The sequence below is a fragment of the Pseudophryne corroboree genome, chromosome 3 (assembly GCF_028390025.1).
Source record: "Pseudophryne corroboree isolate aPseCor3 chromosome 3, aPseCor3.hap2, whole genome shotgun sequence".
Classification (NCBI taxonomy): domain Eukaryota; kingdom Metazoa; phylum Chordata; class Amphibia; order Anura; family Myobatrachidae; genus Pseudophryne; species Pseudophryne corroboree.
The window spans coordinates 172273201-172286566 of record NC_086446.1 but is presented as its reverse complement, the minus strand read 5'-3'; positions in this window follow the sequence as shown (position 1 = coordinate 172286566).

Below are 13366 nucleotides of genomic sequence, written 5' to 3'. Positions count from 1 at the left end.
AGATACATTAGTAGGGAGTTGGAAGGAATACTGAGAGTCACAGCAAGCACTAATATAAGGCTGCTACTGCCGGCTCAGATACATTAGTAGGGAGTTGGAAGGAATACTGCGAGACACGGCAAGCACTAATATAAGGCTGCTACTGCCGGCTCAGATACATTAGTAGGGAGTTGGAAGGAATACTGCAAGACACGGCAAGCACTAATATAAGGTTGCTACTGCCGGCTCAGATACATTAGTAGGGAGCTGGAAGGAATACTGTGAGACACACCAAGCACTAATATAAGGTTGCTACTGCCGGCTCAGATACATTAGTAGGGAGCTGGAAGGAATACTGTGAGACACAACAAGCACTGATATAAGGCTACTACTGCCGGCTCAGATACATTAGTAGGGAGTTGGAAGGAATACTGCGAGACACAACAAGCACTAATATAAGGCTACTACTGCCGGCTCAGATACATTAGTTGGGAGCTGGAAGGAATACTGCGAGTCACACCAAGCACTAATATAAGGCTACTACTGCCGGCTCAGATACATTAGTAGGGAGTTGGAAGGAATACTGTGAGACACGGCAAGCACTAATATAAGGCTGCTACTGCCGGCTCCGATACATTAGTAGGGAGCTGGAAGGAATACGGCGAGTCACACCAAGCACTAATATAAGGCTACTACTGCCGGCTCAGATACAATAGTAGGGAGCTGGAAGGAATACTGTGAGACACAACAAGCACTAATGTAAGGCTGCTACTGCCGGCACAGATACATTAGTAGGGAGCTAAAAAGGAATACTACGAGACACGGCAAGCACTAATATAAGGCTACTACTCCCGGCTCAGATACATTAGTAGGGAGCCGGAAGGAATACTGCGAGACACGGCAAGCACTAAAATTAGGCTTCTTCTGCCGACTCAGAAACATTAGTAGGGAGCCGGAAGGAATACTGCGAGACACACTAGCACTAATATAAGGCTACTACTGCCGGCTCAGATGCATTAGTAGGGAGTTGGAAGGAATACTACGAGACACGGCAAGCACTAATATAAGGCTACTACTGCCACCTCAGAAACATTAGTAGGGAGCTGGAAGGAATACGGCGAGTCACACCAAGCACTAATATAAGGCTACTACTGCCGGTTCAGATATATAAGTATTGAGTTGGAAGGAATACGGCGAGTCACACAAAGCACTAATATAAGGCTACTATTGCCGGCTCAGATACATTAGTAGGGAGTTGGAAGGAATACTGCGAGACACGGCAAGCACTAATATAAGGCTACTACTGTCGGCTCAGATACATTAGTAGGGAGTTCGAAGGAATATGGCGAAACACAGCAAGCACTAATATAAGGCTACTACTGCTGGCTCAGCTACATTAGTAGGGAGTTGGAAGGAATACTGCGAGTCACACGAAGCACTAATATAAGGCTGCTACTGCCGGCTCAGATACATTAGTAGGGAGCTGCAAGGAATACTGGGAGACACAACAAGCACTATTATAAGGCTACTACTGCCGGCTCAGATACATTAGTAGGGAGCTGGAAGGAATATTGCGAGTCACACCAAGCACTAATATAAGGCTACTACTGCCGGCTCAGATACATTAGTAGGGAGTTGGAAGGAATACTGAGAATCACAGCAAGTACTAATATAAGGCTGCTACTGCTTGCTCAGATACATTAGTAGGGAGTTGGAAGGAATACTGCGAGACACGGCAAGCACTAATATAAGGCTGCTACTGCCGGCTCAGATACATTAGTAGGGAGTTGGAAGGAATACTGCAAGACACGGCAAGCACTAATATAAGGTTGCTACTGCCGGCTCAGATACATTAGTAGGGAGCTGGAAGGAATACTGTAAGACACACCAAGCACTGATATAAGGCTGCTACTGCCGGCTCAGATACATTAGTAGGGAGTTGGAAGGAATACTGCGAGACACAACAAGCACTAATATAAGGCTACTACTGCCGGCTCAGATACATTAGTAGGGAGCTGGAAGGAATACTGCGAGTCACACCAAGCACTAATATAAGACTACTACTGCCGGCTCAGATACATTAGTAGGTAGTTGGAAGGAATACTGAGAGTCACAGCAAGCACTAATATAAGGCTGCTACTGCCGGCTCAGATACATTAGTAGGGAGTTGGAAGGAATACTGCGAGACACGGCAAGCACTAATATAAGGCTGCTACTGCCGGCTCAGATACATTAGTAGGGAGTTGGAAGGAATACTGCAAGACACGGCAAGCACTAATATAAGGATGCTACTGCCGGCTCAGATACATTAGTAGGGAGTTGGAAGGAATACTGCGAGACACAACAAGCACTAATATAAGGCTACTACTGCCGGCTCAGATACATTAGTAGAGAGCTGGAAGGAATACTGCGAGTCACACCAAGCACTAATATAAGGCTACTACTGCCGGCTCAGATACATTAGTAGGGAGTTGGAAGGAATACTGCGAAACACGGCAAGCACTAATATAAGGCTACTACTGCCGGCTCAGATACATTAGTTGGGAGCTGGAAGGAATACGGCGAGTCACACCAAGCACTAATATAAGGCTACTACTGCCGGCTCAGATACATTAGTAGGGAGTTGGAAGGAATACTGAGAGTCACAGCAAGCACTAATATAAGGCTGCTACTGCCGGCTCAGATATATTAGTAGGGAGTTGGAAGGAATACTGCGAGACACGGCAAGCACTAATATAAGGCTGCTACTGCCGGCTCAGGTACATTAGTAGGGAGTTGGAAGGAATACTGCGAGTCACACCTAGCACTAATATAAGGCTACTACTGCCGGCTCAGATACATTAGTAGGGAGCTGGAAGGAATACTGCGAGTCACACCAAGCACTAATATAAGGCTACTACTGCCGGCTCAGATACATTAGTAGGGAGTTGGAAGGAATACTGAGAGTCACAGCAAGCACTAATATAAGGCTGCTACTGCCGGCTCAGATACATTAGTAGGGAGTTGGAAGGAATACAGCAAGACAGGGCAAGCACTAATATAAGGCTGCTACTGCCGGCTCAGATACATTAGTAGGGAGTTGGAAGGAATACTGCGAGTCACACCTAGCACTAATATAAGGCTACTACTGCCTGCTCAGATACATTAGTAGGGAGCTGGAAGGAATACTGCGAGAAACAACAAGCACTAATATAAGGCTGCTACTGCTGGCACAGATATATTAGTAGGGAGCTGAAAAGGAATACTACGAGACACGGCAAGCACTAAAATAAGGCTACTACTGCCAGCTCAGATACATTAGTAGGGAGTTGGAAGGAATACTGCAAGACACACCAAGCACTAATATAAGGCTGCTACTGCCTGCTCAGATACATTAGTAGAAAGCTGGAAGGAATACTGCGAGACACAACAAGCACTAATGTAAGGCTGCTCCTGCCGGCACAGATACATTAGTAGGGAGCTGAAAGGAATACTGTGAGACACGGCAAGCACTAATATAAGGCTGCTACTGCCGGCTCAGATACATTAGTAGGGAGCTGGAAGGAATACGGCGAGTCACACCAAGCACTAATATAAGGCTACTACTGCCTGCTCAGATACATTAGTAGGGAGCTGGAAGGAATACTGCGAGACACAACAAGCACTAATATAAGGCTGCTACTGCTGGCACAGATACATTAGTAGGGAGCTGAAAAGGAATACTACGAGACACGGCAAGCACTAATATAAGGCTACTACTGCCGGCTCAGATACATTAGTAGGGAGCCGGAAGGAATACTGTGAGACACGGCAAACACTAATATAAGACTACTACTGCCGGCTCAGATACATTAGTAGGGAGTTGGAAGGAATACTGCGAGACACACCAAGCTCTAATAAAAGACTACTACTGCCGGCTCAGATACATTAGTAGGGAGTTGGAAGGAATACTGCGAGACACACCAAGCACTAATATAAGGCTGCTACTGCCGGCTCAGATACATTAGTAGGGAGTTTGAAGGAATACTGTGAGTCACACGAAGCACTAATATAAGGCTACTACTGCCGGCTCAGATACATTAGTAGGGAGTTGCAAGGAATACTGGGAGACACAACAAGCACTAATATAAGGCTACTACTGCCGGCTCAGATACATTAGTAGGGAGCTGGAAGGAATATTGCGAGTCACACCAAGCACTAATTAGTGATGAGCGGGTTCGGTTTCTCGGAAACCGAACCCCCCCGAACTTCAGCCTTTTTACACGGGTCCGAGGCAGGTTCGAACCTCCCCGCCTTGCTCGGCTAACCCGAGCGCGCCCGAACGTCATCATCCCGCTGTCGGATTCTCGCGAGACTCGGATTCTATATAAGGAGCCGCGCGTCGCCGCCATTTTCACACGTGCATTGAGATTGATAGGGAGAGGACGTGGCTGGCGTCCTCTCCGTTTATAGAGAAGAGAGTAGAGAGTTAGAGACACTATTTGGTATTTACTAATTTTGGGGAGCATATTAGGACTGGAGTACTACTACTTGCTGATAGTGTGACCATTGACCACCAGTTTAATTAATCCGTTCTCTGCCTGAAAAAAAACGATACACAGTGTGACACAGTCACATACCATATCTGTGCTCAGCCTCAGTGTGCTGCATCATCATATGTAATACTGTATATCTGACTGTGCTGAGTGCTCACTGCTCACACAGCTTAATTGTGGGGGAGACTGGGGAGCAGTAAGAGCTGGAGTACATAAATAATATATTTTAAGTACAGTGCACACTTTTGCTGCCAGAGTGCCACACTGCCAGTGTGACTGACCAGTGACCACACTGACAACCAGTATATTGTGATTGTCTGCTTAGGACGGAGTACTACTTGCTGATAGTGTGACCAGTGACCAGTGACCACCACCAGTTTAATTAATCCGTTCTCTGCCTGAAAAAAAAACGATACACAGTGTGACACAGTCACATACCATATCTGTGCTCAGCCCAGTGTGCTGCATCATATGTAATACTGTATATCATTATCTGACTGTGCTGAGTGCTCACTGCTCACACAGCTTAATTGTGGGGGAGACTGGGGAGCAGTTATAGCAGGAGTACATATTTTAAGTACAGTGCACACTTTTGCTGCCAGAGTGCCACTGCCAGTGTGACTGACCAGTGACCACTGACCACCAGTATATTGTGATTGTCTGCTGACCACCAGTATATTGTGATTGTCTGCCTGAAAAAGTTAAACACTCGTCGTGTGGTGTTTTTATAAACGCATTCTGCAGACAGTGTCCAGCAGGTCCGTCATTACATAATATATATACCTGTCCGGCTGCAGTACTAGTGTGATATATATATATATATTTTAATTTTATCTCATTAATATCCAGTCTATATTAGCAGCAGACACAGTACGGTAGTCCACGGCTGTAGCTACCTCTGTGTCGGCAGTCGCTGGTCCATCCATAATTGTATACCACCTACCCGTGGTTTTTTTTTCTATCTTCTTGATACTAGTAGCTTACTTTAGGAGTCTGCAGTGCTGACAGACAGTGTCCAGCAGGTCCGTCATTACATAATATATATATACATGTCCGGCTGCAGTACTAGTGTGATATATATATATATATATATTTTATTTTTATCTCATTATCATCCAGTCTATATTAGCAGCAGACACAGTACGGTAGTCCACGGTTGTAGCTACCTCTGTGTCGGCAGTCGCTCGTCCATCCATAAGTATACTAGTATCCATCCATCTCCATTGTTTACCTGAGGTGCCTTTTAGTTGTGCCTATTAAAATATGGAGAACAAAAATGTTGAGGTTCCAAAAATAGGGAAAGATCAAGATCGACTTCCACCTCGTGCTGAAGCTGCTGCCACTAGTCATGGCCGAGACGATTAAATGCCAGCAACGTCGTCTGCCAAGGCCGATGCCCAATGTCATAGTACAGAGCATGTAAAATCCAAAACACCAAATATCAGTAAAAAAAGGACTCCAAAATCTAAAATAAAATTGTCGTCGGAGAAGCGTAAACTTGCCAATATGCCATTTACCACACGGAGTGGCAAGGAACGGCTGAGGCCCTGGCCTATGTTCATGGCTAGTGGTTCAGCTTCACATGAGGATGGAAGCACTCAGCCTCTCGCTAGAAAAAAGAAAAGACTCAAGCTGGCAAAAGCACAGCAAAGAACTGTGCGTTCTTCGAAATCCCAAATCCACAAGGAGAGTCCAATTGTGTCGGTTGCGATGCCTGACCTTCCCAACACTGGACGTGAAGAGCATGCGCCTTCCACCATTTGCACGCCCCCTGCAAGTGCTGGAAAGAGCACCCGCAGTCCAGTTCCTGATAGTCAGATTGAAGATGTCAGTGTTGAAGTACACCAGGATGAGGATATGGGTGTTGCTGGCGCTGGGGAGGAAATTGACAAGGAGGATTCTGATGGTGAGGTGGTTTGTTTAAGTCAGGCACCCAGGGAGGCACCTGTTGTCCGTGGGAGGAATAGGGCCATTGACATGCCTGGTGAAAATACCAAAAAAATCAGCTCTTCGGTGTGGAAGTATTTCAACAGAAATGCGGACAACATTTGTCAAGCCGTGTGTTGCCTTTGTCAAGCTGTAATAAGTAGGGGTAAGGATGTTAACCACCTCGGAACATCCTCCCTTATACGTCACCTGCAGCGCATTCATAATAAGTCAGTGACAAGTTCAAAAACTTTGGGCGACAGCGGAAGCAGTCCACTGACCAGTAAATCCCCTCCTCTTGTAACCAAGCTCACGCAAACCACCCCACCAACTCCCTCAGTGTCAATTTCCTCCTTCCCCAGGAATGCCAATAGTCCTGAAGGCCATGTCACTGGCAATTCTGCCTAGGATTCCTCTGATGCATCCTTGCGTGTAACGCCTACTGCTGCTGGCGCTGCTGTTGTTGCTGCTGGGAGTCGATGGTCATCCCAGAGGGGAAGTCGTAAGACCACTTTTACTACTTCCACCAAGCAATTGACTGTCCAACAGTCCTTTGCGAGGAAGATGAAATATCACAGCAGTCATCCTGCTGCAAAGCGGATAACTGAGGCCTTGGCATCCTGGGTGGTGAGAAACGTGGTTCCGGTATCCATCATTACTGCAGAGGCAACTAGAGACTTGTTGGAGGTACTGTGTCCCCGGTACCAAATACCATCTAGGTTCCATTTCTCTAGGCAGGCGATACCGAAAATGTACACAGACCTCAGAAAAAGAGTCACCAGTGTCCTAAAAAATGCAGCTGTACCCAATGTCCACTTAACCACGGACATGTGGACAAGTGGAGCAGGGCAGAATCAGGACTATATGACTGTGACAGCCCACTGGGTAGATGTATGGACTCCCGCCCACTTATATAAGGCTACTACTGCCGGCTCAGATACATTAGTAGGGAGTTAAAAAGGAATATTACGAGACACGGCAAGCAATAATATAAGGCTACTACTCCCGGCTCAGATACATTAGTAGGGAGCCGGAAGGAATACTGCGAGACACGGCAAGCACTAAAATAAGGCTACTTCTGCCGACGCAGAAACATTAGTAGGGAGCCGGAAGGAATACTGCGAGACACACTAGCACTAATATAAGGCTACTACAGCCGGCTCAGATGCATTAGTAGGGAGTTGGAAGGAATACTGCGAGACACGGCAAGCACTAATATAAGGCTACTACTGCCACCTCAGATACATTAGTAGGGAGCTGGAAGGAATACGGCGAGTCACACCAAGCACTAATATAAGGCTACTACTGCCGGCTCAGATATATAAGTAGGGAGTTGGAAGGAATACGGCGAGTCACACCAAGCACTAATATAAGGCTACTATTGCCGGCTCAGATACATTAGTAGGGAGTTGGAAGGAATACTGCGAGTCACACCTAGCACTAACATAAGGCTACTACTGCCGGCTCAGATACATTAGTAGGGAGCTGGAAGGAATACTGTGAGACACGGCAAGCACTAATATAAGGCTGCTACTGCCGGCTCAGATACATTAGTAGGGAGCTGGAAGGAATACTGCGAGACACACCAAGCACTAATATAAGGCTGCTACTGCCGGCTCAGATACATTAGTAGGGAGCTGCAAGGAATACTGCGAGACACACCAAGCACTAATATAAGGCTGCCACTGCCGGCTCAGATACATTAGTAGGGAGCTGCAAGGAATACTGCGAGACACAACAAGCACTAATATAAGGCTACTATTGCCGGCTCAGATACATTAGTAGGGAGTTGGAAGGAATACTGCGAGTCACACCTAGCACTAACATAAGGCTACTACTGCCGGCTCAGATACATTAGTAGGGAGTTGGAAGGAATACTGCGAGACACACCAAGCACTAATATAAGGCTACTACTGCCGGCTCAGATACATTAGTAGGGAGCTGGAAGGAATACTGTGAGACACGGCAAGCACTAATATAAGGCTGCTACTGCCGGCTCAGATACATTAGTAGGGAGCTGGAAGGAATACTGCGAGACACACCAAGCACTAATATAAGGCTGCCACTGCCGGCTCAGATACATTAGTAGGGAGCTGCAAGGAATACTGCGAGACACAACAAGCACTAATATAAGGCTACTACTGCCGGCTCAGATACATTAGTAGGGAGCTGGAAGGAATATTGCGAGTCACACCAACCACTAATATAAGGCTACTATTGCCGGCTCAGATACATTAGTAGGGAGTTGGAAGGAATACTGCGAGTCACACCTAGCACTAACATAAGGCTACTACTGCCGGCTCAGATACATTAGTAGGGAGCTGGAAGGAATACTGTGAGACACGGCAAGCACTAATATAAGGCTGCTACTGCCGGCTCAGATACATTAGTAGGGAGCTGGAAGGAATACTGCGAGACACACCAAGCACTAATATAAGGCTGCTACTGCCGGCTCAGATACATAAGTAGGGAGTTGGAAGGAATACTGCGAGATACACCAAGCACTAATATAAGGCTACTACTGCCGGCTCAGATACATTAGTAGGGAGCTGGAAGGAATACTGTGAGACACGGCAAGCACTAATATAAGGCTGCTACTGCCGGCTCAGATACATTAGTAGGGAGCTGGAAGGAATACTGCGAGACACACCAAGCACTAATATAAGGCTGCCACTGCCGGCTCTGATACATTAGTAGGGAGCTGCAAGGAATACTGCGAGACACAACAAGCACTAATATAAGGCTACTACTGCCGGCTCAGATACATTAGTAGGGAGCTGGAAGGAATATTGCGAGTCACACCAACCACTAATATAAGGCTACTACTGCCGGCTCAGATACATTAGTAGGGAGCTGGAAGGAATACTGTGAGTCACAGCAAGCACTAATATAATGCTGCTACTGCCGGCTCAGATACATTAGTAGGGAGTTGGAAGGAATACTGCAAGACACGGCAAGCACTAATATAAGGCTGCTACTGCCGGCTCAGATACATTAGTAGGGAGTTGGAAGGAATGCTGCGAGACACAACAAGCACTGATATAAGGCTGCTACTGCCGGCTCAGATACATTAGTAGGGAGTTGGAAGGAATACTGCGAGACACGGCAAGCACTAATATAAGGCTACTACTGCCAGCTCAGATACATTAGTAGGGAGCTGGAAGGAATACTGCGAGTCACACCAAGCACTAATATAAGGCTACTACTGCCGGCTCAGATACATTAGTAGGGAGTTGGAAGGAATACTGCGAGACGCGGCAAGCACTAATATAAGGCTACTACTGCCGGCTCAGGTACATTAGTAGGGAGCTGGAAGGAATACTGTGAGACACGGCAAGCACTAATATAAGGCTGCTACAGCCGGCTCCGATACATTAGTAGGGAGCTGGAAGGAATACGGCGAGTCACACCAAGCACTAATATAAGGCTACTACTGCCGGCTCAGATACATTAGTAGGGAGCTGGAAGGAATACTGTGAGACACAACAAGCACTAATGTAAGGCTGCTACTGCCGGCACAGATACATTAGTAGGGAGCTAAAAAGGAATACTACGAGACACGGCAAGCACTAATATAAGGCTACTACTCCCGGCTCAGATACATTAGTAGTGAGCCGGAAGGAATACTGCGAGACACGGCAAGCACTAAAATAAGGCTACTTCTGCCGACTCAGAAACATTAGTAGGGAGCCGGAAGGAATACTGCGAGACACACTAGCACTAATATAAGGCTACTACTGCCGGCTCAGATGCATTAGTAGGGAGTTGGAAGGAATACTACGAGACACACCAAGCACTAATATAAGGCTACTACTGCCAGTTCAGATATATAAGTATGGAGTTGGAAGGAATACGGCGAGTCACACAAAGCACTAATATAAGGCTGCTACTGCCGACTCAGATTCATTAGTAGGGAGTTGGAAGGAATACTGCGAGACACGGCAAGCACTAATATAAGGCTACTACTGCCGGCTCAGATACATTAGTAGGGAGTTGGAAGGAATACGGCGAGACACAGCAAGCACTAATATAAGGCTACTACTGCTGGCTCAGCTACATTAGTAGGGAGTTGGAAGGAATACTGCGAGTCACACGAAGCACTAATATAAGGCTGCTACTGCCGACTCAGATACATTAGTAGGGAGTTGGAAGGAATACGGCGAGACACACCAAGCACTAATATAAGGCTGCTACTGCCGGCTAAGATACATTAGTAGGGAGTTGAAAGGAATACTGCGAGACACAGCAAGCACTAATATAAGGCTACTACTGCCGGCTCAGCTACATTAGTAGGGAGTTGGAAGGAATACTGCGAGACACAGCAAGCACTAATATAAGGCTGCTACTGCCGGCTCAGATACATTAGTAGGGATTTGGAAGGAATACTGCAAGACACGGCAAGCACTAATATAAGGTTGCTACTGCCGGCTCAGATACATTAGTAGGGAGCTGGAAGGAATACTGTGAGACACACCAAGCACTGATATAAGGCTGCTACTGCCGGCTCAGATACATTAGTAGGGAGTTGGAAGGAATACTGCGAGTCACACGAAGCACTAATATAAGGCTGCTACTGCCGACTCAGATACATTAGTAGGGAGTTGGAAGGAATACGGCGAGACACACCAAGCACTAATATAAGGCTGCTACTGCCGGCTAAGATACATTAGTAGGGAGTTGAAAGGAATACTGCGAGACACAGCAAGCACTAATATAAGGCTACTACTGCCGGCTCAGCTACATTAGTAGGGAGTTGGAAGGAATACTGCGAGACACAGCAAGCACTAATATAAGGCTGCTACTGCCGGCTCAGATACATTAGTAGGGATTTGGAAGGAATACTGCAAGACACGGCAAGCACTAATATAAGGTTGCTACTGCCGGCTCAGATACATTAGTAGGGAGTTGGAAGGAATACTGCGAGACACAACAAGCACTAATATAAGGCTACTACTGCCGGCTCAGATACATTAGTAGGGAGCTGGAAGGAATACTGCGAGACACGGCAAGCACTAATATAAGGCTACTACTGCCGGCTCAGGTACATTAGTAGGGAGCTGGAAGGAATACTGTGAGACACGGCAAGCACTAATATAAGGCTGCTACTGCCAGCTCCGATACATTAGTAGGGAGCTGGAAGGAATACGGCGAGTCACACCAAACACTAATATAAGTCTGCTACTGCCGGCTCAGATACATTAGTAGGGAGTTGGAAGGAATACTGTGAGTCACACGAAGCACTAATATAAGGCTACTACTGCCGGCTCAGATACATTAGTAGGGAGCTGCAAGGAATACTGGGAGACTAGAGATGGCGCCGGAAATTTTTCGGGTTTTGTGTTTTGGTTTTGGGTTAGGTTCCGCGGCCGTGTTTTGGGTTCGACCGCGTTTTGGCAAAACCTCACCGAATTTTTTTTGTCGGATTCGGGTGTGTTTTGGATTCGGGTGTTTTTTTCCAAAAAACCTAAAAAACAGCTTAAATCATAGAATTGGGGGGTCATTTTGATCCCAAAGTATTATTAACCTCAAAAACCATAATTTCCACTCATTTTCAGTCTATTCTGAATACCTCACACCAAACAAAATTATTTTTAGTCCTAAAATTTGCACCGAGGTCGCTGGATGACTAAGCTAAGCGACCCTAGTGGCCGACACAAACACCTGGCCCATCTAGGAGTGGCACTGCAGTGTCACGCAGGATGGCCCTTCCAAAAAACACTCCCCAAACAGCACATGACGCAAAGAAAAAAAGAGGCGCAATGAGGTAGCTGTGTGAGTAAGATAAGCGACCCTAGTGGCCGACACAAACACCAGGCCCATCTAGGAGTGGCACTGCAGTGTCACGCAGGATGGCCCTTCCAAAAAACACTCCCCAAACAGCACATGACGCAAAGAAAAAAAGAGGCGCAATGAGGTAGCTGTGTGAGTAAGATAAGCGACCCTAGTGGCCGACACAAACACCGGGCCCATCTAGGAGTGGCACTGCAGTGTCACGCAGGATGGCCCTTCCAAAAAACACTCCCCAAACAGCACATGACGCAAAGAAAAAAAGAGGCGCAATGAGGTAGCTGTGTGAGTAAGATAAGCGACCCTAATGGCCGATACAAACACCGGGCCCATCTAGGAGTGGCACTGCAGTGTCACGCAGGATGGCCCTTCCAAAAAACACTCCCCAAACAGCACATGACGCAAAGAAAAAAAGAGGCGCAATGAGGTAGCTGTGTGAGTAAGATAAGCGACCCTAGTGGCCGACACAAACACCGGGCCCATCTAGGAGTGGCACTGCAGTGTCACGCAGGATGGCCCTTCCAAAAAACACTCCACAAACAGCACATGACGCAAAGAAAAAAAGAGGCGCAATGAGGTAGCTGTGTGAGTAAGATAAGCGACCCTAGTGGCCGACACAAACACCGGGCCCATCTAGGAGTGGCACTGCAGTGTCACGCAGGATGGCCCTTCCAAAAAACACTCCCCAAACAGCACATGACGCAAAGAAAAAAAGAGGCGCAATGAGGTAGCTGTGTGAGTAAGATAAGCGACCCTAGTGGCCGACACAAACACCGGGCCCATCTAGGAGAGGCACTGCAGTGTCACGCAGGATGGCCCTTCCAAAAAACACTCCCCAAACAGCACATGACGCAAAGAAAAAAAGAGGCGCAATGAGGTAGCTGTGTGAGTAAGATAAGCGACCCTAGTGGCCGACACAAACAGCGGGCCCATCTAGGAGTGGCACTGCAGTGTCACGCAGGATGGCCCTTCCAAAAAACACTCCACAAACAGCACATGACGCAAAGAAAAAAAGAGGCGCAATGAGGTAGCTGTGTGAGTAAGATAAGCGACCCTAGTGGCCGACACAAACACCGGGCCCATCTAGGAGTGGCACTGCAGTGTCACGCAGGATGGCCCTTCCAAAAAACACTCCCCAAACAGCACATGACGCAAAGAAA